We start from the raw sequence: 6,000 nt of genomic DNA on the forward strand, positions 1-6,000 counted from the left end.
AACAACTTTGGAAGCATTCCCATCTTTCCAAATTTTTGGAACAGTTTGAGAAGGATAGGCATTAAATCTTTGAATGTTTAGCAGAATTCACCAGTAAAGCTGTCTTGGCCTGGACCTTTGTTTGTTGGGAGGTTTTTGATTATTGATTCAATCTCTCTTTAGACATGTTAATCTTTGCATTATATACTTATGTTGGGTGCATAAGTATTTAAAAATGTTATATCTTCTTGTTGAATTGATCCCTTTATCATTATGTAATACCTATCTTTGTCTTTTGTTACAGTCGTTGTTTTAAAACCTATTTTGTCTGATAAAAGTGTAGCTACTTCAACTTTCTTTTGGTTTTCAAGTGCATGAAACATCTTTTTCCATCCCTTCACTTTCAGTCTGTGTGTATCCTTACATCTGAAGTGAATTTCTTGTAGACAGCATATAGATGGGTCTTGTTTTTTTTTATCCATTCAGCCTCTCTATGTCTTTTGATTGGTGTGTTTAGTCCATTTACATTTAGAGTAGTTACTGATAGGTATGTGCTTACTGCCATTTTGTTTATTGCTTCTGGCTGTGCTGTACTTCCTCTCTGTTCCTTTCTTTTTCTCTTGCTTTCTTCCTTTGTGGTTTGATGACTCTGCAGTGTTAGATTTCTTCTAATTATCTTTGTGTATCTACTATAGGTTTTTGGCTTGTGGTTACCATGAGGCTCATATATGAGGACATATATATAGGGCAGTCTATGTTAAGCTAATCGAAAATTAAATTTGAATGCATTCTAAAACTCTGCATTTTTACTCCCCCCTCCCCCATGTTTTATGTTTTTGATGTCACATTTTACATCTTTTTATTTTGTGTATCTCTTAACTAATTATTGAAGTTATAGTTATTTTTACTACTTTTATTTTTAACCTTTATACTTACTTTATAAGTGATTAATCCACTGCCTTTATGATATATTTACCTTTGCCAGCGAGATTTTTCCTTTTATATGTTTTCTTGTTACTAATTAATGTCCTTTTTTTTCAGCTTAGAGAAACCTTTTTAACATTTCTTGTAATACCAGTTTAGTAGTGATGAACTTCTCATGCTTTGCTTGTCTGGAAAACTCTTTATCTCTTCTTCAATTCTGAAGATAACTTTGCTAAGTAGAGTATTCTTGATTGGAAATTTTTTGTTCAGCACTTTGAATGTATCATGCCGCTGCCTTCTGGCCTGCAAAGTTTCTGCTGAGAAATCTGCTCATAGTCTTATGGGGGTTCCCTTGTATGTAACAAGTTGTTTCATTCTTGCTGCTTTCAAGATTCTCTCTTTAACTTTTGACATTTAATTAAAATGTATCTTGGCATGGGTCTCTTTGGATTCATCTTATTTGAGACTTTCTGTGCTTACTTGACTTGGATGTCTGTTTCTTTTGCCAGCTTGGGGAAGTTTTCAGCCATTATTTCTTTAAATAAGTTTTGTGCCCCTTTCTCTCTCTCTTCTCCTTCTGAGATCCCTATAATATGAATGTTTTCCCACTTGATGATGCCCCATAGGTTTCCTAAGCTACCTTTACTTTTTAAAATTCTTTTTCTTTTTGCTGGTCCGATTAGGTGAATTCTTCTGCTCTGTCTTCAAGTTCACTGATCTTTTCTTCTGCTACATCTAGTCTGCTGTTGAACCCCTCCAGTGTATTTTTCAGTTCAGTTATTGTACTCTTCAGCTCTGTGACTTCTGTTTGGTACTTTCTTGTATTTTCTATTTCTTTGTTGAAGTTCTCAGTGTGTTCATCCATTCTTCTCCCAAGTTGAGTGAGCATCTTTATTAATTACTATTACTTTGAACTCTTTATCAAGTCATTTGTTTATCTCTGTTTCATTAAGGTTTTTTTCCTGAGATTTTATCTTGTTCTTTCATTTGGGACATATTTCTGTGTCTCTTCATTTTGCTTGACACTATGTTTGTGTCTGTATATTAGGCAAAACAGCTCTCTCCCAGTCTTGAAGGAGTCACATTATATAGGAGATGAACCTTGTTGTTTAACTTTGCCCTAGCTCTTGGTCATCTCTGGACTATCTCTTCAATTGTTTCAGACACATGGGGCCCAAGAACACAATCCTGCTTGGACACCAGAGCCACGTGCTCAAGGAGTGTCCCCTGTGTGGGCTGTGCTTGCCTGTCAGCTTTGGCAGGGCTGCAGGAGCAGCACAGGGGACAAGGCACTTGTCTACTGGTACTAGCAGGTTACAGTGAGAGTACAAAAATGGTGTCTGCTTGTGCTGTTGCTAGCAAGGTAGAGGGATAATCCAAAAATCACACCCACCAGTGCCTCCATTCCTGGAGAGAGTCCCAAAAGTTTCTTGCCCCTCCAGCAGATGCTTTCAGAATAGCAAATGAATCTCTTTTATTTATAGTGTAGGCACATTTCAAACTTCTGCTTTTCTGCTGGATCCCAGAGCAAGCGAGTCTGTGTGTAAGCCCTTTAAAAGTAGAATCTTTGTTCCCTACAGCCCTGTGGTTCTCCTGGACATAGACAACATTGGTTTTTCAAAGCCAGGTGTTTTGGGGACTAATCCATGTGATGCAAGTCCCAAGAGTTAGGGTACCTGATGTGGCGCAGAAATGCCAAGCTCCTTAGGGAGAAGCTCTGTATCCATGAGATTCCTCCAGAATGTGGGTTGCCATGCTGGGGATGGGGTTTTTGGCAAGACTGCATCTCTCCCTCTTTTACCTGTCTCAATGTGGCCCTTTTATCCTTTGTTGTGAAGGACCTGTTCATCTAGTTTTCAGAGTTTTTTTGAAGAGGGAATTTTTCCATATGTAGCTGTAGATTTGCTGTGTCCATGGCAGGAGGTGAGTTCAAGATCTTCTTACACTGTCATCTTGAACTGCCTCTCCTCAGTTTACTTTTTCTGAGCAGAGCTGTGGGTGCTGTCCATCCTGAGGGTTTTCTGCACTCTCGTAGGGTACCCACTCCTATCCCAATTAGTTGTGAGGCAGGCAGTGTGGGCTCACATGGTATAAAACATAGGCCTGGGGGCTGCTCCTTTTGCAGTGGGTCTACGCAGGGCAGCCTCCTTCCAAAGAGACTCTGTCCTAGGTTGGCACTGTAAACTGGCCTTATGCACCTCCAGATCCAAGTCTGGATCTGGCAGTAGGACGATACTCTCAGAGGAGGGTCACCAGGGCCTGGAAGGAGGCTCTGACTTAGCAGAAAGCTGTCCAGCAACTTCTTCTGGAATTTTAGCATATATTTCCAAGATTTTCTTGTTTTACCTACTCCTCAACTTCTGCTGACCCTGAGCTGGGACCATCCTTAACGTACACACACAGAGACACACGAATATGCACACACACAAAGAAATGGGCACACAATGGGGCTTAGCATCTCCTATTCTCCATCAGTCCCTGACCTTACCCGTGAGCTCCAAATCTGCCCACATTCTTCTTCCTGTGGGGCTTTGGTACCTGCTCTATGTCCTATCCACACAGCTAACCTCAGCCAGAACTCTTTTTAGCTTAGTTTTTCTCTTGTTGGGGCTAGTACCTTGAAGGAATTCCCATTTTCTGAACCGAACAATCTATGACAGATGGACAAATACGTTTTGCTGTAAGGGCACAACGGGTCACAAATGATATGGAGCTGATGTCTATCAACTGTCCAGTGTCAGTTTACTCAACAGCATTTGTCAGTATGATTTCAGCCAACTGTGCTCAGAGTTACTAGTCCCTCCCAGTTGCTGCTTGTCACTCACGCACATCAAATCCTTAAGGCTTGTTTTGGTTCGTGGCAAAAAAAAAAAAAAAAAAAAAAAAGGGAAAGCAAAAAGAAAATATCTCCTACCAAGCTAAGCTTGATTTGGGTTCATTGGATCTTTCCTAATATTTTCATCCCCATCTCACTCTTTTTGTGGAATTTTTTTTTCCCTTGACTGTTTTTCTCCTGTCCAACCTCTTTCCCTCTTTGGTCTTCTAGATCTCCTGATAATCATTTATTCCATGGCAACTCCCTGATCCACCTATCTGACCCAGCAAGATACAGTTTATTCTCTTCTTTAAAAAAAAAATATGGCCTTTGATACTGCACAGTCACATCTGATTTTTTTCCCCAAGGCAACTGTTAGGGGCATCCTAAGTGTCCCTGAAATATAGGACCCTGACAGACATTGGGCAGCAGATAAATTCAATCCCATGGGGGAAAATGGGATCTTTTTGCATGGAAACCAAGCAACACAAATAGCTTTATATGTGGGCACGTTATGATCCTGATGTGATTTATTGAGTGCTAGGATGGCCCATTGCTCCTCAAAAGACCCTTTTTCATATCTTCCAATTCAGTAGTTCTTTATCACCTGGGGAAGTTTAAAAATTATTGATGTCACACTTCCACCCAGACCGATTAAGTCAGAACCTCTGGGGTTGGGGCCCAGACATGAGAATGCTCTTTAATTCTCTAGGTAGTTCTAATGTGCAGCCATGGTTGAGAACCCTTCCTTAGTTCAGTGGTTTATAAACTTGGCTGCACTTTGGAATCTCTAGGGAGCTTTAAACAATACTGATGCCTGGGTTCCGCCCTCAGAGATTTTGATTTAATTAGTCTGGGTTTTCGCTTGGCCATTGAGATTTTAAAAGCTCCCCAAGTGATTGTAATATTGAGAACCAGTACTGTAATGGATGCCTGAAATTTCAACACCTGAGTTTCTGACTGACACAAAAATACACGTCCTTGGGAGAAAGATGCTACTTTTCCTAATTCCTTATACCTTAGTGTGAATGTGTTCCAGAAGAAGCGTTACCATATTGAACACAGGACACCAGTTAAATTTGAATTTCAGATAAACAACAAATAATTTTTAGCATAGATATATATCCCATTTAACATTTGTACATACTTACTATATTAATAAATTATACACTACTTATCTGAAATTCAAATTTAACTGGGCATCTTATCTTTTTATTTGCTAAATTTGGTCAATCCTATCCAGAAGGCTTTTTGAGAGCAGCATGTGGGAGTGCGGCATGGAAAAAGCAGAGAGAGAGAAACAGAGAGACCCTGAGGGGAGGACAAGAGGAATACTGTAGAAAGACCACAAAACAAAGAAGGACTATGCCAAACACAAAATTATTTGACTTAACAAACCCATCCAAGTAAATTCTGCCACATCTTTGTAAAAATCCACAGAATCTCCCCTCCCTTACTAGCTTAGATGGTAGAAGTGCCTGAGCGTACATTATCCCTCGAGACTTGACTGTGAGCACCCACAGGAGCAGACACTTTCAGTCTGGAATCCCATTTCTGCTCAGGCAAGAGCAAGGTAGAAGTGTAATCCATGGCTAATTTATTCACTAATGTTCTACATTTTTAAATTAGAATTTGCTATATTTGGAATTACAAATTTATGAAAATTCTAAATATAGAATTTAATTAAATCTCAATGTAAAATTTAATTACACTCAAAGGTTTCAAAATGGCTGGCTTTGATTTATGATCATTGTAACCTACTTCCAGAAAGTGAGGCAAAAAAATGCTTCCAAAATTAGAGAAAGAATGTGGATATGTCAATAAATATGGTAAAGCCTTCCTAAACTAAATTCCCAATAAATCTCCTACAAGGTCTTGTATTCCTGTATTCCCTAATCCCATAAATTCACCTGTCATTCTTTTCAAGGACATTTTTTATTGCATTTTCCTTTTGAACTCTTCCCTTTACATCTGTAGATACTCAGGGGGTTTTCCTCTCACTGGTTTCTAAGTCCTCCAAACAGAATGTATTTACATCTGATAACATGAAATGTTGGTACCCTTAGGAGAACTGGATCTACATCCAGAAATCCCTCTTTAGATTCCTGAGATTCAACATATTTCAACCTATTAGGTTACCAGGCTCTAGAAAAACAAGTTTATTTATTTATGAGCATCCTTTCATTTCCCAGTTAAGACGGTATCTAGTTTGTTAAATCTGACTGAGCATGAAGTCAATACCCCAGAAGAAAATGAGAGACATTTCCTTGGCCAAATAAGTT

This window comes from Equus caballus, chromosome 20 (assembly GCF_041296265.1).
Source record: "Equus caballus isolate H_3958 breed thoroughbred chromosome 20, TB-T2T, whole genome shotgun sequence".
NCBI lineage: Eukaryota > Metazoa > Chordata > Mammalia > Perissodactyla > Equidae > Equus > Equus caballus.